Genomic DNA, 21998 nt, shown 5'->3' with positions numbered 1-21998 from the left:
TTGGGCACAAGGGCAGAGTGCTGTGGAGAGCTTTAATGTGGAGAGCTTTAGTAATAGTTGGTTAGCTGAGAAAGGCCATGCTGACATATTGCCACTGGTCAAGCTGAGAAATCAGCAGTCAGCAAGCTGAAAGGAGATGTCAGCAGCTTGCAATCAGTGGCCTTGCTGCAACATGGAGAAAGGGAGTAGAGATTAGTCCTGAATATCTCCTAAGAATATGTAGAAAGTATCAAAAGTAGGACCATAGGAATGTAAAAGTAGGTGTAACTGCTGATATGTAACTAACCAATCCTGAGCTCAACTTTTGCAATATGCATGAAGTTAATTACGAACTGTATTTAACCCGCTGTGCTGATCAATAAAATCGGGCCTGTGATGATCAACCTGATGTCCTGGTCTCCTTCCGTCGACAAATGGTGGAGAATGCGGGCAACGCTGCGGGCAACGATGCGGCAACGTTAAACCCCTGTCCTTTTTTCTCGGATTACAAAGAAAAAAGGGAACTCGCCACGGTCCGGAAGTTGGGTGAGAGTCCTTGCAGCGGGACGGTGCCGGATTATTTACAAAGACTGGATTATTTATAAAAAGCACCCTTGAGGATCGCTCAAGTCTCTACGTGCCGCCGAAGTCTGGAGCTGCGACAGCGTGCGCTGAATAGGTATGGATAGGCAAGCGGCATATGATTTATTCTCTTCATATTTAGAAAAGCAAGGGGTAAAAGAGATAGATTTAAAAAAGGAATTACCGGGGTTGTTAGCTTATGGTCATTCTATAGGTATGTTTACTAACCCACATACAGTACATGAGCTTTCAGAGTGGAAAAATTTTGGAGAGGTGTTAATGGACTCTGTGTTAGATGGGGATAAATCAGCTAAAAAGTTTGGGAAATTATGGCGGGTAGTGTATAATGCATTGCTTCAGCAGGTCTCTGAGAGAAAGGCAGCAGAAAGGGCTACAGAAGCTCATAAGAGGAATATAGGATATGGTCGTGAGGATGACCCTTTAGCACCTTCTGTAACTAAGATACTTATGCCTAAAAATCCCCAGCATAGTGGTGTTGAGGACATGCTTTTAGAAAGTGCGGAACCGTCTGCCCCTCCCTTGCCTGAGGGGGAAGGCGAGCCGGGTGGGAGAGGTAAAAGCAAGCCAGCTTTGCCTCCACAGCCGGCTTCAGGCGGGTCGGATGGTGGGGGGAGCAAGCCAGCTCTGCCTCCGCCGCCGGCTTTGCCTCCGCCGCTACCCCCGAGCAGGCCAGCTCCGGTTACAGCTCCGGCGGGGGGACCCCTTCCCCCGCGTGAGCCGGCTCTGCCTGAGCAAGCTCCGGTTTCAGCTTCGGCGGGAGGGGGGCTCCTTCCCCCGCGCGCGCCGGCTTTGCCTGAGCAAGCTCCGGTTGCAGCTGCGGGGGGGCTGCTTCCCCCGCGTGAGCCGGCTTCTTTCGGGCCGGCCCCGGCTTCACAGACAGCTCCAGCGGGGGGGTCGCTTCCCCCGCGCGAGCCGTCCTCTGCTTTACTGCCTTCCCAATGCGAAAACTCAGCGCCTGCACTAAAATGCCAGCAGCATAGCACCTCCAAAGAGCCAGCTCCCATCCCAGGGGCACACCGTGATCTATGGGGGGAAATGGCTAAACAAAGGAGGGAAGCTTGGTCTGCTTTGGCAAAAGAGGTGATGCAAATGGGAGATAGTGAAGCCGTAGAAATAGCTTCTAGTCTTGCATGTCCGGTTACTTATACACCACAATATGATGCACAGGGGAATTTAATGCATAATGTGGCAGCATATTCTGCCTTAGATTGGAAGTTGTTAGCTCAGCTACGTTCTACAGTTAGTCAGTTTGGTGTAAAAAGTGAACCTGTTAAGCAAATGTTAGATTATATCTTTAACACTCAGATTTTATGCCCAAATGATTTAAAAGGGATAGTGCGTTTAATATTTACTCAGCATCAACAATTATTGTTTAATGCACATTGGCAAGCATTAGTAAATGAGTCAGTTGCTGTACAACGGGCTCCGGGAGATCCATTGCATGGAGTGACAGTGGATGAACTTATGGGATTAGGAGCATTTCTGCGTACAGAGGCACAGATGATATTGGGACCAGATAAGCTTAGAGAGACTATGAGATTGATGCGTACAGCGATAGATATGGTTAAAGAGCCAGGGGGATTACCAATTTATATGGGTATTAAGCAAGGTAGAGAAGAATCATTTGGAAATTTTATCGATAGGGCGGCTGCTGCTATAGATCGGGCCGGTGTGGCAGACTTTCTCAAGGGGGCGATATTGAAGCAGTGTGCCCTTCAAAATAGTAATCCAGCAACCCAAAGAGTATTATCTACTTTGGGAGCAAATTGGACCATTGAGGAAGCATTAGAGTGAATGGCATTAATGCCAACTGCTTCACAGGCATTTCTAGTAGATGCTATAAAGGAGTTAGGATTGGGGTTACAAAAGCAGGCAGAGTCTAATCAGAATCAGGTGTTAGCTGCTCAGAATCAGGTGTTAGCTGCCCTTGCTCCTCTCCGAAGCGGCTCATTCACGCAAGGAGGTTCAAAGCCATTTCTCAAGTGCTACCGGTGCGGCTCTGAGGGACACACACGCCGAGCCTGCAGAGCAACTGGTGTATGGTGTCAACACTGCCGATCCAGCTCCCACAACACCACAGCTTGTAGACGACGGTCGGGAAACTGTCAGCAGAGCGCGTTTCACGGGGGCCGCGCCCAGACACATGTAGCTGCCGTGACATCAGAGACACCGGCACCAGCTGCCGCGACATCGCAGCCACCTCCTGCCTGCAACCCGCAACAACAGGGAGCCTCGGTTTGGACTTATCTGCCGCAATAGAAATAATAATAATGACCAATCTTCCTGAGAAAATACCAACTGGAGTAAAGGGTCCTCTTATATTAAATGGACAAACATGTGGAGCATTATTATTAGGACGCTCTTCTACAACTATGTTGGGATTATTTGTTTTGCCTGGAGTTATTGATGCAGACTTTACAGGGGAAATAAAAATCATGGCTTACACCCTCTATCCTCCAATTAAAATTACAAAAGGACAACGTATTGCACAATTGATACCACTATCACAAATGACCTCTGGAATACAACCATTTACTGAACAAGCACGGGATGAAAAGGGTTTTGGCTCCACTGGTGTTACACTTTTAACTGTGGATTTACAAAACAGACCAAAGCAAAAGGTCACAGTTACTTATGGGCATGAAAGCATAACCCTTTATGGATTATTGGATACAGGAGCAGATACCAGCATTATTTCTCCAGAGGCATGGCCACAGCATTGGCCTCTATTCCCATCAGCAAACATGCTCACCGGAGTAGGAGGATTTACATTGGCAAGCAGGTCACCTTCTTTGTCTGTGTCCATTGAAGATCAACATATATCTGCTGTGTTTTCAATTGTGCAACTGCCTCCTACAGTCTCCTGCCTAATTGGAAGGGACATTTTAACACAACTGGGAGTGGTGTTAACTAATCAGCACCCTTTGGGGTAATTGCCATTGCTTGGACTTTCCCCATTCCACTCACCTGGAAAACAGATACACCGGTGATGGTTAAGCAATGGCCTCTAAAAGGGGAAAACCTTATGCATGCTCATGAATTAGTGGAGGAACAATATTCAAAGGGACATTTACGACTTTCCACGAGCCCCTGGAATACACCTATTTTTGTGATCAAAAAGAAATCAGGGAAATATCGTTTAATACATGATTTGCGGGCTGTAAATGATCAAATGGAACCTATGGGGGCCTTACAGCCTGGTCTTCCTAATCCACCTATGATTCCAGAACACTGGCCACTCTTAATCATCGACTTAAGGGACTGTTTCTTCACCATTGCCCTGCATCCTAATGATGCAAAAAGATTTGCCTTTACTTTACCAGCAATAAATCGTGGAGAACCAGATAAAAGATTTGAATGGATTTGTTTGCCACAGGGCATGCGGAATTCCCCGACTTTATGTCAGCTTTATGTTGATGCAGCATTACAGCCACTACGTCGCAGATGGCCAGCAACCATAATATATCATTATATGGACGATATCTTGTTTGCACAGCAACAACCATTTTCCTCTTTGCAGATTGACATTATTAGAAATACCCTTGCTTCATATTCACTTGATATTGCTTCAGAGAAAATTCAAACTACAAAGCCCTGGAAATATTTGGGATGGACTTTGATGGATCAAAAAGTGATACCTCAAAAATTGGAGTTACAACTGGACATTAAGACTCTACATGATGCACAGAAGTTGCTGGGGGACTTACAGTGGCTAAAGCCTATTGTGGGAATACCGAATCATTTGTTAGAAACCCTGCGGCCTTTATTAAAGGGTGTTGACCCTACTACTCCTGTATGCCTGACACAGGAGCATCGTCTTGCCTTGCAACAAATCAGTGACTGTGTACAACAGGGGTACGTGTCTCGTCGACAACTTGACCACCCTATTGACCTTACTATCTGGAATAGCCCTTGCCACCTGCTTGGTGCTCTCTCTCAACAACAGGAGAAAACGGGGGAGATACAGGTGTTGGAATGGTTGTCTCCACCATTACAGCATAAGAAAACAATATGTTCAAAAATTGAACAATTGGCTGCATTAATCAAAAAGGGGCGTCTCAGAATTCTTGAAGTGAATGGTAGAGAACCTGCTACCATTAGACTGCCTATGGAAAAAGAAACCTTGGACTGGTACCTGATTAACTCAAAGGATTTACAGGAAGCATTATTGACATCATCTGCAAAAGTGGATACCAGCAAATTAGTGCCTAGAGTTTTGCAATGGATGACAGAATGGAACTGGATTACTCGACCCTTGAGAGAAGAAGGCCCTATAGAAGGAGCTATTACAGCCTTTACCGATGCAGGAAAGAAGTCAAGGCGTGCTGCTGTCACTTGGCAAGAAAAAGGACAATGGAAACATCAAATCATCACAGCAGACCCTGCGGATAGTTTACAAACTTTGGAATTGTTGGCAGTAGTATGGGCAGTATCCAACTTACAGGGACCTTTAAATGTGGTTACAGACTCTATGTATGTTGCAGGAGTAGCCAAACGAATAGAGGAAGCAGCAATTAAGGAAGTGAATAATAAACGATTGTATGAGCTGTTGGTACAATTAAGGAAAGCTCTACGGGAAAGAAATGCAGCGTATTCTGTGATTCATATCAGGAGCCATAAATGGTCTGAAGGTTTAGGAGAAGGAAATGAACGTGCAGATAAATTGGTTACTCTACCCATTGATAACTCTTGTCCTATTGATAAGCATACATTGGCCAGAGAAGCACATAGTAGATATCATCAAAATGCAAAAGGATTAGCAAAACAATTTGAATTGAGTTTGTCAGAAGCCAAAGCTATTGTTAGAGCATGTCCAACATGTAGTTATCACAATAGTGGAATAGGTTTAGGCATTGGAGTCAATCCTCGGGGTTTAGAAATAAATGAGAAATGGCAAATGGATGTTACACATATTGCCAGATTTGGTAAAGTCAAATGTGTGCACGTCACTATAGACACGTATAGTCATTATATATGGGCTACAGCTCAAGCAGGAGAGAAAGCTATACATGTTATCAGACACCTGTTAAGTTGCTTCGCTGTCATGGGAGTTCCAAAAAGTATTAAAACAGATAATGCTCCAGCTTATGTGAGTGCTAGAGTTCAAAAATTTCTGAATCAGTGGTCGGTTAAGCATGTGACAGGTATTCCACACTCCCCTACCGGACAGGCAATAGTGGAAAGAGCAAACGGTACCCTTAAGCAATATATTGAAAAACATCAGGATTTGAGAGATCCACAAGCATGTTTGGCTAAGGTGTTGTATGTAATTAATCATTTATGTATTTTTGGGGAAGATGATGCCCCTCCTGCAATCAAACATCATCCAAGGTCAGGTCAGGAAAGTACTAGGGAAACAGAGGTCTGGGTTAGGTATAAGAACCCCAGTACAGGATTATGGGAAAAACCTGCAAAAGTGTTATATTGGGGTCGGGGATATCTTTGTGTTTCCTCACCTACAGGGCCTCTGTGGGTGCCTGCTAAGTGGACTAAACCTGCTTCTGATGCAACGCTTGGTGGACCACCTCACGGAGGAGGACAAGGAGCGACTGAAGAAGAAATTGCTTTTGGTCCTACGACCGCTACTGATACAGCTGAGGGGATACTCGGGAGTGGAGCACATAGCACTGTCACCCTACTGTTGGACAATCCAGGAACTGGTTGATTTTGCTGAATCATTATCAACTTTTCGTTTAACAAATCCATCAAAGGAACATTGCTATGCCTGTCACGATCCACATTGTGCTGCTTGGGTAGCCCTGCTTTGTGGGGGTTGTGATAGAATTTTTTGGTTAGAACAATCGTTAATGTGTGATTTGTGGTGTCACCCTTGTTATTTTGAGCAGCGGAGGAGAGAGAATTGGCAACTTGAATTAAGGAGACAAACAGGGATAAATGCGTATGAAGCTTTACGTCTTTATGAGTCTCCTGAACAAAAAATTCTTGCTTATTATCGATGGGAAGTACAATGTTTTGAGAGGAGAACTGAGATTCAGAGTAAATCACGCATAATCTCTGTAAGGTGTAGAAAAGTAGTACCTTTAACACAGTGCTCAATTGTTGGACCCTTCACGGGGAATCCTGAAAGTGCACTAGACCACTGCATTAAGAATTGCAGAAATTGAGTTTGCAAGTGGCAGGACCAGTAACAATAGGAGCAGCAAGTTTGAAGATAGATAAGAAAAAGAAGGCAAAAAGGGGAAAAGCTAACTTGCCTTCAAACTTATCTCACAAAAAATGAGGTTTGTTCTTGTTATATTGCTTAATGCTGTAATAGGTGAAGCAGTAGAAATAACACGTTTTAGTCAGCCAAGAAAAAAATTAATGGGTAACACTTGCTAACCAAATTAACCAATCATCACTTTGTCTTAGTCTTGGAGGAGTCACTAACCCATTTCGAACGTGCCTGGTGGGACTTCCGGTATGGTCTCCTGGAGAATTTTGCAGTTTGATAAAAAATCAGACCTTATGTATGCCTAGCATGTCAAACATTAAATTGCCAGAGCAACAAGGATATACTGTAGGTCAGAGTGATGGCTATCGTCAATGTTTACTAATCCAATCACTCAACACCTCTTTGCATTCTCCTCCTGAGGAATTGGACCTTTTTGGCAGTACAAACGCCAGTTTGTCTAACACTACAGCTGGTGGATGGTTTAGCTTTAAGTCTTCAAACCGACCACAAGAAACATGGGCCACCCTAGATTCATTCCTGAATGTGAGTGAAATCTCTCCGCAGCATTACAGTAAATGTAACAGCACAAAGATCACTGCCCCAATGAAATTACCCACAGGAATATTTTTAATTTGTGGAGACAGGGCGTGGAATGGCATACCAGCTAGACCACAGGGTGGACCCTGTTATTTGGGTAAACTGTCATTGTTTCATCCTAATGTGTCCTTGCTAATGCAGCTGAGTCAAAATTCAAACAGAAAGAGACGTAGCATACATGACTTAGACTGCAGCTCGATAGGAGATCCACAATTTTGGGGCACATTCAAACAAGTGGTTGTTTCAACTATCTTGCCGGGAGGATCTGCCAATAAGGCTATGAATTTAGCAAAGCAATTAGGGTGCTGGGCAAAGAGTGAACTGAACAAGACATCACAAATCCTAGACATGCTAACCACAGATGTGCAGAGTGTTAACCATGCTGTTTTGCAAAATAGAGCTGCCATAGATTTTTTGCTTTTAGCACAAGGACATGGATGTGAAGAATTTGAGGGAATGTGTTGCATGAATCTGTCTGACCATTCGGTGTCCATTCACAGTAAGATAAAAGAACTACAACAGGGACTTCACAATCTGAAGGAAGAAGAAGGTTTAGGAATTGACGAATGGCTTAAAAGCTTAGGACTTGGACCGTGGCTAAGAAACCTTGTGATCTATGCTATAGGACTGCTGGGTGTAATTTTACTGTTTTTGCTGATTTTGCCTTGTGTTTTTAATTGCATTCAAAACATGGTCAGCCGTACAATAGCAAAAACCTGGCAAGCTAATTTCCTTGCACAAGAAGAAAACGGGGGAAATGTGGAGAGCTTTAATGTGGAGAGCTTTATTAATAGTTGGTTAGCTGAGAAAGGCCATGCTGACATATTGCCACTGGTCAAGCTGAGAAATCAGCAGTCAGCAAGCTGAAAGGAGATGTCAGCAGCTTGCAATCAGTGACCTTGCTGCAACATGGAGAAAGGGAGTAGAGATTAGTCCTGAATATCTCCTAAGAATATGTAGAAAGTATCAAAAGTAGGACCATAGGAATGTAAAAGTAGGTGTAACTGCTGATATGTAACTAACCAATCCTGAGCTCAACTTTTGCAATATGCATGAAGTTAATTACGAACTGTATTTAACCCGCTGTGCTGATCAATAAAATCAGGCCTGTGATGATCAACCTGATGTCCTGGTCTCCTTCCGTCGACAGAGTGCCGTGCTGGGAGCTGGGCCAGGGAGAGCCTGAGGCACCAAAGGCACCCTGGCAGCAGCAGCTGCTTGCAGGCCATGGCCAGAAGCCTCCCTTGGCAGCCCGGCCTGGTGGCCACCACTGCAGAGCTGCTGCCTCAGGGCTCATTCCTGGCTGGGCTCTGAAAAGCTTCTGCTCCAGGAGCCTGACTGGGAAGCCATTGGCCTCAGCACCTTGGGGACAAGATATTAATGACAAAACTCTTCATGGCAGCAGAGCCAAGGCAGGGGCAGAGGAAAGGGCAGAGCCAGGCCCAGGGGACAGGGCTGCCATGGTGATGGCTGTGAGGTCACTGCCCCTGCAGCAGCCTGGCTGCCCTCAGCAGACATTCTGGCCAGAAGCCTTGTGAGGGCACCCAGCACATCAGAGAACCCACAGAATGGGAATTCTGTCCCTGGGGATGAGACAGTTTCACTGGGTCAGGCTGCACAAATTGTCCTGCTCCTAGACAATTCCTGTGATGGGAAATCCACTTCTCTGGAATAACTGTTGCGGTTTTGTGCCATTCTTATAATTGTAAAATATTTCCTCCTTCTTACAAATGTAAATCCACCCCCATTCAATTTAAAGACATTGACCTTCCGTCACTGCAAGATTTCGGAGAAAATAATCTTGATCACTATTTTTCCATTTTCACAGACTTTGGAGAGGACACAAAATCTTCCAGGATGGAGGCCTCGTCACATAACCAGGATGTAGAAGCTGATAGCTCTGGGGTCAGTGGGGCAGAGACTGAGGACAGAACAGGAGTAGCCTGGGAGGGATGGAAGGGTGAGATTCTGGAGCTTTTCTTCATAGAGGATATAAGCATGAGAAGAAAAAAATTGCACCAAGGGCAGCTGGTGATGCCCAGACTGAACACCAAGAGAAAGGAATTTCCCTGCCAGGGCAGGGCTGTGGTGCAGCACGTCCCCAGAAGGAGCCTGGAGCAGCCCCAGGCTTTGTGTGGGCAGGCAGAGGCAGGCAGGAGGCAGAGCTGTCAGCAAAGGAAGGGGCCAGACAGGGGATGATGACAGCCTGCAGGAGCAGAGCCGCAGGTTTCCTCAGCATCAGAGACACCTTTCCCTTCCTTGTCCCCACCTGTCATGACTGCCACCAGTGTTCTGCTCTACCTGGAACCTGGGGACACTTTGTCAGTCTTGTGCCTCACAGGGATCCAATTAAAGTACAAAAAAATTCAATCCTTCAATCTCACTTTGAGTTATTGAGTAGTTCTTTGAGCACACTGTGAGGGACTGAGTCTGATGCAAAGAGCACCAAAGCCCCAGAGGCTCAATAAAGTCCCTGTGCTGTGTCTGTGCTGCTGAGCTGGGCCGGGCTCCTGGCCCAGAGGCAGCTCCTGGCAAGGGCAGCGCTGCAGAGAGACAGCTCTGGCCAGGAGCAGTTCCTGTGCACAGCCCAGCAGGGCTGGGGCACTGCCAGGGCCCCTCAGGGACACGAGCAGGGCACAGACAGAGCTCACAGGGGCTCAGCACTGGCAGGGCTGTGGGATGGCCAGAGGGGGCTGTGTCACAGCAGCACCTCTGTGGCTGTGTCATAGAGGCACAGAACAGCTGTGATGTCAGCAAGGGGCTGTGTGACAGCACAGAGTGGGTTGTGTGAGGTCACAGGTTGGGCTATGACATCACAGATTTTTGTGTGTGAGGTCATTGAGCAGCTACAGCATCACAGAGGGGATACTGTGACATCACAGAGCAGGCTGTGACATGGTGGCACGAGTGTATGACATCATAGAGTGGGCTCTGAGGTAAAAATGTGTGCGGTGGCATTACAGAGTGGCAGTATGACATCACAGAGAGGATTGTGTGACATCACTGAGGAGATTGTGACATCACAGAGGTGGCTGTGACATGATAGCGTAGGATGTGACGCCATAGACCAGACTCTGCCATCATGGAGGGTGGCTCTGGGACACCAGAGAGTGGGTTATGACATCACTAGGTGACTGACTAACATCAGAGAACTGTCTGTGACACCATAAAACAGACTATGATGTCACAATGTGACTTTGTGATATCACAGAGTCTTCTGTGACATCACAGAGTATCACGGACATATTTTATGAAAAATCCTTTGCCAGGATTTTTCTCCTGAGTAGCTAAGAGGCCTCAGAAACAAAAGGTAAACAATAATTATCAGCTGCTGTGGAATGCCACAGGTGCAACTTTATTGGTCTCATGTGTTTTTTTCTAATTAATGGCCAATCACAGGTCTGTCTCAGACTCTCTGGTCAGTCACAAGATTTTATAATCATTCCATTCTTTTCTACTCCTTGCTAGCCTTCTGATGAAATACTTTCTTGTATTCTTTGGGTGTAGTTTTAATATATAATTTTCTTTTAATATAGTATATATCATAAAATAATAAATCAGCCTTTTGAAACATGGAGTCAAGATTCTCATATCTTCCCTTGTCCTGGGACCCCTGTGAACACCACCACCACAGAGCAGTTGCATGACATGACAGAGTGACATCTCAGAGTTCGAGCTGTGTGATATCACAGGGGGCAGTGTGACATCACAGGAAGTCTGTGTGACATCACAGGGGCTGTGTGAGGTCCCTGGGGAGGTCACTCTGCCCCGGCCCCCCTCACAGTTCCCCCCAGAGCAGTCCAACCCTGCTCGTGCACAGCGGGGTCCCCCCCTGTGCCCCCAGGTCCCCCGCCCCCGGCCCCACAGCCTCCCCCAGAGGATGTTCCACAAGATCAACCCCAGAGCCTGACACGGGGACGGGGGCTGGGGCCCTGGGGGTGGCACAGGGGGACAGGGACCCCCCGGCAGCGTCCCCGTGTCCCCCAGGGCCAGAGCCGGGGCCAGGGCTCCTTCACCCTGTTACGAACAAGGGGCTGAGAGCGCTGAAAAAATCCCCAGCAAGGGATCAGCAGAAACCAGATTGAATATTAAGGGGCAGCAGTACAAAGTTCCTTGGCAAGAGTCACTCTGCTCCTGACTGGACACTTCAGGCACACCAGGGAAACAAAGCAACAACAAAACCAAACAGAATCCAGGCAATCAAACCAGAAATGAGCTGAGAACTGTCCCAGTGTGTGTGAGACACAAGGACAGTGAGGGCAAGGATAAAAAGAATAAAGAAATAAAAGCTTGACAGAGGTCAAACTTAACGGGACTTCACAGATACCTTAACCTTAACTGATATATTCAACTTCACAATTTAGGAAAAGTACAGAGCTTAACAGCATTTAACCTCACTTACAACCAGTGACTTAAGGATTTAATAGTGGAATAACATTAAACAATATTCAACTTAGCTTATAACATAGTAAACTTTGCAAAAAAAACCCTCTTAATACCATTTAACTTATTTGTCATGATGTAACCTCTCTTACAGGCCTGATTGACTCAGCTATCCAAGGCACTCAAGCCCCTCAGAGAGCAGCATTTCTGCCACATTTCCCCAGCACAGGCACTCCTGTGTGCACACAGACACAAAGAGTCAGTGCAAGACACCTGTGAGCAATTCCCCTGAGGGCAGGAAATGCTCACTGTGGATCCTTTGGCATCTCCCCAGCAAAGGGCAAAAGGGTTGAGCCTGAAGGAGTGGGGGGATCGGCTCTAACCCTAACCCTAACCCAGGCTCCGTCGTTGTTCAGGATCCCCGAGTGCAGCAAACGGGAGAGTTCCCGGCTGGGAGAGGCCCCACTCAGAGGGAGTCGCTGGCCCAGGAGAGCTCCAAGGGCTCCTTTTGGAGCGCTGTTTGCAGGGCCCCAAGAGAGGGGCTTCAGTCCCAGCAATGGCTCATCCTGGCCGCACTTGGCACCAACAGCTTTCTTTGGCAGTGTGAGAACAGCGATGTTGTGCCACTGAGGGAACAAAACCAGTTCCCAGGGCTGCTCCTAAAGGAACCAGGAGCTGGTTGGGCAGCAGCAGTGCCTGGAGCAGACAGTGTTTTTGATGAGCTGCAGAGGAGCTGAGCCCAGGGGTTGTTGGCCAAGGCCGAGGCCCAAGGAGCATTTCTCAGCTGGCAGGGCGGCCTGAGAAGGGGAGGGGTGAATGCAGCAGCACAGGGCCCGTGGAACCAAGGGACCATTGTGACACTGTGGGGTCCTGTAAGACCAAGGGACCAGTGTGACACTGTGGGGCCCTGTGAGACCAAGGGACCAGTGTGACACTGTGGGGCCCTGTGAGACCAAGCGACCATTGTGACACTGTGGGGCCTCATGGAATCATGGAGAGTACTGTGACATTGCTGGTCCTCATGCAACCAAGGGGACAGTACTGACGCTGTGTGACTCCATGAAATATAGGGATCATTGTCACACTGAGAGGCTCCATCAAACGAAGGATCCATTTGTGATACCATGGGGCCTCATGGAACTCTGGAGGCCATTGTGACACTTTGGGGTGCCCTGGAACCAAGAGGCCTTTGTGACACTGCAAGATTCAATAGAGCCAAAGGTCCATTGTGACATTGCAGGGCCTCATGGAATCATGGAGACACCATTAAGACACTTCACAGCCTCACAGAACCAAGGAGACCATTGTGACATTAAAGGGCACCATGGAATCATGGAGACCATTGTGACACTGAGGGGACGCACGGAATCATGGAGACCATTTTGATGCCATGAGGATCCATGGAATAAGCAAAGCATTGTGACACTGTGAGGCCTCATGGAACCAGTGAGACTATTGTGACCCTGGGAGTCCCCACAGAACCAAGAGGACCATTGTGATACTGTGGGGCCTGGTGAAACCAAGAGACCTTTGTGACACTGTAGGGCTGCATGGAACCAAAGGTCTATCGTGACATTGCAGGGCCTGATGTCATCATTGTGACACTGGGAAACCAAAAGAGACCATAGTGACACTGCAGGGCTGCATGGAACCAAGGGGCCATGGTGACATTGTGGAACTCCATTGAACCAAGGGTTCATTGTGACACTGCAGGGATGTGTAAAACCAAAGATCCAGAGTGACACTGAGTGGCCTCCTGTAATCAATGGTCCATTGTGACACTGTGGAGACAAAGGAAATCATTGTGACACTGCAAACCCCCAGGGTCCAAAAGTCGATTTTGACATTGCAGGGCTCATGTAATAGAGGAGTCACATGATATTGTGGGGCCTGTGGAACCACGGAGACCATTGTGACACTGCAAGGCCTCATGGAATCATTGGGACCATTGTGAAACTGTGGGGCCTTATGGAACCTAGGGGCCATTGTGACATTGTGGGACCCCATCAAACCAAAGGGTCCATTGTGTTACTGCTGGACCCCATGGAAACAAGTCACCATTATGGCACTGTGGGACCGCATGGATTGAAGACACCATTGTGACACTCTGGGGCCCCACAAAACTAAGGGAACACAGAACAGACCTGGCTGGTTTGGCCTCCCAGGGTCCCCTACACTTGTCCAGCTGACCTTGGCATGTTGAGGGTCTCTCCTCATCTGCTGCTGAAGCACTGGGGCTCCATGCTTTCCTTCCTATGGAAAAGATTTCTCCTTCTTCTCTGGGCACCCCTGGCCAAAATTTGGATTTCACCTCCAAATTTCCATATATCCAGGGATTGTTTGCATGGGAATATTGCCAGGACAAATCTGGCTGGAATTGTTTTCACAAGGCTCACGTCTCCTCTGTCCCCAAAGCACTGGGGAAGGCTCTGTGCTCTCTTTCTTATGGGAAAGAACCGTCCTGCTTCTCCAGGAACCCATGGCTGAGATTGGGCTTCCACCTCCAGAATTCCCTATGTGCAAAGACTGCTCCCAGACAAAATCTGACATTCCTGACAAGTCTGGCTGGCTTTGGCCTAGTGAGGCTCTCACCCACCTTCCAAACACTGGGGCTGTGTGCTTTCCTTTCTATGGAAAAGAACTGTCCTTCATCCTCCAGATGTCCATGGCCAGAATTGGGGTTCTACCTCCAACATTCCCAGTTGTAATAGACTGCAGGAGATTGTTGGCTCAAAACATTTCACGTGGTGGGGAGGAATGGGCAGGTCCAGCCTCTCCCTGCCCTGGAACCCCAATCTCCCCTGAGCCTCTATCCCAGCCCAGCAGTGGCTGCCAGTCCCTGGCACAGCACAGGCAATGCTCCACAGCCACCTCTGCAGCCCCAGCCCAGCTCTTGAGTGACCAAATGAGCCCAAGTCCCACTGGGGAAAGGGTCCAGGGAGACCAAGGGGTATTTAAGGCTGACCACAAGGCATGCACACATCTTGACCCTACCTCCTCTTGCAATTTTCATCTGAACAGTGCTGGAATCCAAGAGTTGGTAGCTCTGTGTGTGCTTCTCTGTATCTTTTTTGCCTCTCTCTCTTTCTGTCCTTTTCTTCTTCTGTTTCTCTTGCAAATTTTGTTTAACATTAAATCGAACAGGCATAGAGTTTGTGAAGTTGAATGGGCCAAGTCAATGATTTGAGAAGAGTTTTTTGATGGTTGAATGTCTGTCATAGTTTGACAAAGGAAGAATTTTGAAAAGTAATATAAAATTTTTATGTAACTGACAATCTGTTAAACCACCAAGATACTGAACATGCCTCTGTGAAACACATATGTTAAAGACGAAAAAGGCCAGGAACCTCCTCTTTCTTTCCCAGTCAACAAAGAAGTAGCAGGCTTTGGCCCCAGCCCCCATCTCAATCATACCAAACCAAACCAAACCAAACCAAACCAAACCAAACCAAACCAAGCAACTCTGCCGTGGGCTGAGCCTCTTCCCACCTCCCCAGGCTGCCCCCCCCGCCCCAGTCGGCCCCATTCTAACCAAACCAAACCCCAACAACTACCAAACAGAAAAACAAAAAAGGCTACAAAACCCCAACCAGAACAAAGTCAGGCACAGCTGTTAAAATCTTACCATCAAGTCCCCTCCTCCTAAGACCATTAAAGCAAAAAACTCCTACAACCTACAATCCACTCAAATTTAACCCTACAACTAAAATTAAACAAAAACCCCCACAAATACGAACCATAAAACCAATCCTAACCCAACCAAACCACAACTTCAACCACAAGCTACTGACAGGTCTGGTGTTAATCCTTTCAATACTTCAATCCTCCCTCGAGTAAAAGAAAAACAAAATGCAAGCATATAAAAAACCAACATAAAACAATCAAAGTCAGTAAAAAAGAAATTAAATCCAAAAAAAACTATTTTTTATTAAAACACATAAAACTATTAAAAAAATTCTAATTAATATCAAAGAAAAACCTCCATGCTAAAAGAAAACAACTGTTAAAATAACTGTAAATACCTAAAAAGTTTGAACAGGGGGAAAAAAAAGTAATCCAGTATTCCCAAGAGAAGATCTGTATTCTGAGATAAAAATAATTTTAAAAGTAAATTATGAAAACTTTTACCTTTAAAGAACTATTTTTAAAACAATACCCCATAAGTCAACATGGGCCATCAACTACCTGTTAAAAACCTTCTGGCAATAAAAGCAACTTCACAATAACAAAGTCCCCCAGACTACTGTTATCCATGACAAAATTAGGAATCACAAAAAAGCTAATTTTTACTCTTGTAAAAGAATCTTCATAACCTTAACAAGAAAAATTGTCTCCCAAAGTAAACTAAAAAAAGACTATTCTAGAAATAGTAAATAACTAGAAATTTTAGGTTTAGTTTCTCTACATTGTCAGTAAAAATAAAGATGTAAAAAAAAGTGTTCTAAAGAGTTTATTTAAATTCTTACTACCTTTTTCTTTTAGTTACTTTTAATAACATTTACTTTCTACCCTTTAAAAATTTTGAGCCTACTTCACCTTTCTTGCAATGCTATCTCACAACAAAAAAACCCATAAATAATTAATTGACAATAAAACCCACCACATTCATCAATTCGTTAATTAAGAAATCTCAAGATTAGAAAAATCTTGAATTAACAAACCAAAACCCCTACAATGTCATAATAAACATTTTGCCAAAGTTTCTCTGATTTTGTCAAGTTCCCAGTAAAGGCTGTTTTGTTGTTTTGAGCTCCTAAGAATCTCTTGATGGTACTTCTCCAGTGAGTTCAACTCAGAGCACACAACTGTAATTCCTTTAAAATGTCTCCTTCATAGAGATTTTTAGTGGATGAGAGTCAGGGCTTGTGTGTCCTGCTTGGCACAGCCCAGGCAGGGCTTTCCCAGCCACATTCCACACTCCATTTCCCAGCTGGAGCCACTGGTGCCTCTGAGTTGTGCTGCCCCAGCCCCAGGGACGCTCTCCTTGTCTGCCCATTCCTCCACAGTCTCTGGGCAGGGATGGCCTCAGTGGGGGCTGCTGACATCCTCAGCACCTTGGAGGCTGCTGCTGAATTTTCCTGCACCAGAGGCTTGTTCAGCCTTCAGCTCTTCAGTTCAGGAATTCAGTGTCCCAGGGCTCATTAACATTCAGAACACCTGAACAAGCCAAGCCTCTGGGAATAATTTTATTTCCGTTTCCAAATCTTGTGTGGTTAACAAAGAGAGATTTCAGAAGTGCATTCAACTGAATATGTTCCATCTAAAAAGACGATGAGAAAACATTTTTTAGGTCCTGTTTGGTTTTTTTATTTTCCCCTGTTAATAACAATCTCCAATTGATGTTGAATCCAAGTACCTCCTCATGTAGTTGGAACAGATATGAAAATCAAGACTGTGATGGTGTTCCCAGGGGTTTTTGGATGAGGGAAGAGATGAGGATCTGACTCCATGTTTCAGAAGGCTTGATTTATTATTTCATGATGCATAATTTATTAAAACTCTACTAAAAGAATAGAAGAAAAGGTTTCATCAGAAGGCTTAGGTAAAAAGAGAAAAGAAAGAAATTTTAACAAAGTTTTCTGGCTCGAGCTCTGTGTCCAAGCCAGCTGGGCTGTGATTGGCCATTAATTACAAACAACCACATGAGACTAATCAAAGATCCACATGTTGCCTTCCATAGCAGCAGATAATCATTGTTTACATTTTGTTCCTGAGGCCCCTCAGCTTTTCAGGAGGAAAAATCCTAAGGAAAGGATTTTTCATACGTTGTCTGCGACAAAAGACCCTTCATGGCTGACAATCAATCAGACTCTGTCCCTACCCACACCCCACCATTTCCCCCATCCAAGCCCTGCCACTCAGAGCAGCCTTGTGTAAATCTGAGCTCCCTCCAGCCCAGGCTGCACCTGCAGCTTTCAGCTCCTTGGCTCCAACTCCCACCTGATTTCCTTGGAGAAGGAGCTGCCCAAGACACAGAAGGATGTTCATTTGTTCTCAGCCAACAAAACCAAGGGAAGACACATCTCAATCAAATGCCAAAATCAGTCCTCTGCTGGGTATTAAATTCACTTTGCACAGCAGACATCTCAGAGCAATGGAAAACACCTTCTGTGCCCGGCACAGATCCCAACAGATCCTCCCATGCAAACCCTCCCTGCCCCAACTCTGCCCAGATTTGCTCTTTGCACACATGCGTCACAGGCCTAAGTCAGGAGATCCCTCCGTGCCCAGAGAAAGGAAAAGAGAGAAAGGGGATGAAGAGCTCTCCTGCGCAGAGCCAAGGTCCAAATGCAGCTCCTGCCGTGGGAACCATAACTCATCAGGTTTGTGTCCTTTGAGCTCAGGGGCTGGTGACACTCAGAGGCACAGAAAGGTTTCTTGCCAACAAACACAAGTTGAATATTTGAACAGTTTAATAACCATCACAGCTCTTCCCTCGGACCTCTGGGATGTCCCAGCACCATCTGACATGTCCACCATTCCCCAGGGATTATCGTATAGCAAGAGTTTTGGACAAAGACAGAAGAAATGGTAATTCTATGATAGATATAAACACAATTAGGATGCTATCTAATGTGATATTTATTTAAACTTCAGAAAGATTTGACAGCTCCCTCATGTTCAAAGCATGAAACCAGTCAGTTGAGAGGCACTTGAATGACCAGAGAGCGTCTGGATGAGAAAATCTGGGAGCGATGGAAAGGACATAGATGGAGCTGCTATAAATGAAGAGAAGTTCTTAGACATGGCCATTTCAACAGGAGAGCTGGGAACACCTGAAGGGAAGGGGTCATTAAATACGAGAGTGAATGTTGGTGGCAAAGGCAGAGGCGAAGATGAGTATTTCTTCTCCTGCCATCAGAAGTAGAATCCAGCGCATCCAGGAAAACCCTGTTTCCCGTGGGAAAACATTGCCATTCCTTAAGAGTACTCAAATGACACAGAAAATAAAGATTTTCTTGTATATTATGAAACTAACAAGTATTAAAACCTGTGCCCCTTTCCAGGCAGATATCAGCTGTGTGCCCAAGAACAGGCAGTGCCACTTGTGCCCTGAGGTGCCCAGCTGGGATTGGATCTCTCCAAGAGCACCTTGGGAGGGAAAGCAGAGCACCTGCAAGCTGCAGGTCCCGGACAGCCCTGCAGGGCTCCTGTCCCATCAACATCTGCTCTGCTCCAGTCTGAAACAGGGCCCAGGATCATCAGCTGAGGTGTGTGCTGGAATTCAATGCCCTCCCCATTCCACAGCAGCCCTGCATTTGCCTCCTGCAGCCTTGGTCTCCAGCACAGCCATGGAGGCTCTTTGGGCTCTGGACTGTTGCTGCAGCCCCAAGGGCAGCTGAGCTCTGCCTTTGGCACAGTCAGGCCTGGCCAGCACAGGCCATGCTCAGCAATTGCTTGTGTGTGCCTGGCCTTGCTGTCAGCCCCGGCAGCGGCTGCATGGCCCCTTTGTGGGCCTGTGCTGGCCCAGCCATGGTGACCCAGCCCCTGTGCAGGCCCAGCCCAGGCCAGGAGCATTGCGGCTGGGAACGGCCCCTGTGCCGTGGTGCCCACAGCAGCCTTGGGGCTCTGTGCCCCATGGCCTCCCTGCTGGGCAGCCTCTGCCAACTCCTGCAGAACCCCTGGCACCTGTGGGGCTGCACAGACAGCCCTGCCCTGGGCTCTGCCGGCCTCTGGGCCAGCAGAGAGGCAGCCAGGGCTGGCCATGGCTGGGAACAGGTACTGAGCCCTGCAGGAGGATGGAGCTGGGCCACAGCCAAACTCAGCCCAGGCCAAAGCTGGGCTCAGCAGCCAGGCCTGCCAACGCATGGGGACAGAGGCTGGCACTGACAAATGTCCCGGGCCCCCTCCCTGCTCTGTTCATGCCACCAAGGGCACAGAGCAGCCTCCTCTCTGGGCCACTTGCCTGTTTGCAATGCCTTGCATAGGCGCTAGCCCTGCCCCACAAGGCCTGGCCTGAGTCCTGCCCCTGCATGCTCAGCCAGGCTGAGATGGACACTGATGGTTTCTGGGCCAGGCTCTCTGAGCCCAGCCCAGCTCCCTGCAAGCTCTGCCAGCTGCCCTGAGCTCTGGGCAGCACCAAGGGCCTCTCCCCAGCCCAGCCCAGCCCAGCCCATCCGGCTCTGGCCCCACAGCTCTGCTTAGGCCAGGCTGCTCTGGGCACTGCCCCACAGCCTCAGCCCCTGGCAAAGGCACAGCAGCAGCTGCAGCTGCCACAGGACTCAGCCCCAGCCATGGGGAAAGGTGCTTGGCCAAGGCCAAAGGAGGCTCCCTGGCTGCCCTGCTCCCCTCGGGCTGAGGTGCTGAGAGCTTGTCATGGTTTGAGCCTGGCACAGAGCCAGTGCCCCCCCCATGAAAATGCCTCACCCTGGTGTCTGCTGTGAGATGTGACCAGGAATAAGCAAAACAGGCTCTAACTTAAACATAAAGAACACTTTATTACTTAAACTACAGGAAAATAGGGAAAGACTATAAGGAAAAGAAAAAAAAGAAATTGAAAACCTTACAAAAAAACTTTCCTCCTCCCCACTCCCTGACTTTCCCAATCCGATACATTCTCCCAAATCAACTGCCCAGCCTTGGCCCCACACTTTAGTATACTCAAACTGCAGTTCATGAAGAGGAAAGGAGTCCTTCTTGTTCCATAGGCTTCTCCTGGAAACACACTGAAACCTCGTGTGCTTCCTTGTCACTTCGGCACCGCCCGGAAAAAGTCCTTTTGCCGCTTGTGACATCTTCCTTCCATGCCCAGTGCTCTCACCACTGACGGCATGGACCAGAGCTGCTTTTAGGGTTGTCTTTCAAGGATGCCATGTCTCACTCCAAAAAGGCACAGTCTCTGCTTTGGGACATCTGTCCCCCCCATATTTTTCCAACCCCCTGGGGCCGGGGGGTCCTCACGAATGAACCCTCCTGGTTTTGAGGCACTGCCTCCCCCTAAATGCAGTCTGTGTCACAGGAACAACTGAGTCCATGGCCACAAGAAAAGTCCAGCCAAAAGGCCACTCCAAATCATCTCTCCCCATCCAATCATCTCCACGTTCTTCGGGCCAGGTCCTTGTCTCATCTCATCTCTTATCTCCCTTCTTATTCAGCTTCGAGGAGGATTAGCATTTTTGCAAGGCCCCAATCATGAAAGAAAGGGTTAAAAGTTTTCAGTCTCTGTCTATCTCAGAATGCTGGTAGAATGCTGGTACTCCCACAGGTACTGCTGCTCCACCGGCCAGGCTGCACTCTTCCCTCCCCTTTCTCCTCCTGGGCGGCTGCTATCACATTCAGACGCCGGCTCTCCTCTCTCTCTCTCTCTCTCTCCTGGGGGGGGATGGCTGCCTGAGGGCTGACTCCCTGGGATCTTCCACCCTTCCATCCTCGAAGCCCCCTCAACCCCCATCTCTGTCCAGGCCCCGGGCCTACCGCATGGCGGCCCCTCCCCCGCCCAGCAGCAAGGCTGGACGGGGGAAGAGATCTGACCTCTTCGCCGCGACGTCCCAAGAGAGCGTGCCAAGGGCAGTGCCCTGCTTTTAACCCCTGTGTATTCTCGGAGGTGTGTCCAAACCCCACTGGCTACACTAGGTGCCAGTCTCAAACCTAAAACTTTCATTGGTTTGACCACAGCTTCCCAGAATTCCCACTCCTTCCTGGTCAAACCACCACAGAGCTCTGCAGCCCCTGCTGCCATCCCATCTGCCCAGGGCAGCACAAGAGCCGTGGCCTTGGGGCCCTCAAGAGCTGCTCCTACTCCAGGCCCAGGGCCCATGCTGGAGCAGCCACAAAGCTATGCCTGTTTCTGTTCATGGCTGCTGTGATGGTGATGGATCATCAGCCACTTGGAGGTTGCTTTTGAATTTTACTCCTCTAGTGTAAAACTGAGTTCTTCAGTTCTGGAATTTAGTGACAAAGGCTCATAAATATTTATGCAAAACTCTTGAAAAAGAACAGCCCCGGGAATAATTTAAGTTTTCGATTCTTCTGTGGTTAATTAGATAGATTTCAGAAGTGCATTCAAAGTGAATACACTATGTTGAAAAAAATGCAGAGAGAACTGTTTTGTCCTGTTTAGTGTTCATTTCCTGAATATAAATTGGTATCAGCTATGTCCAGTTGGTATTGATCTCTACCACATTCTAATAGTGTCTGATTCTATTCATATCTATTCTGACTGTCAATAGCAGTCTGAATAGATATGAAAATCAAGATTCTTCATGGCTGACAATCAATAACACTTTGCCCTCACCCTCTCCCCACCATTTCCCTTATCCAA

Source organism: Zonotrichia albicollis, chromosome 7 (assembly GCF_047830755.1).
Source record: "Zonotrichia albicollis isolate bZonAlb1 chromosome 7, bZonAlb1.hap1, whole genome shotgun sequence".
NCBI classification, from domain to species: Eukaryota; Metazoa; Chordata; class Aves; order Passeriformes; family Passerellidae; genus Zonotrichia; species Zonotrichia albicollis.
This window is presented reverse-complemented; position numbering follows the sequence as displayed.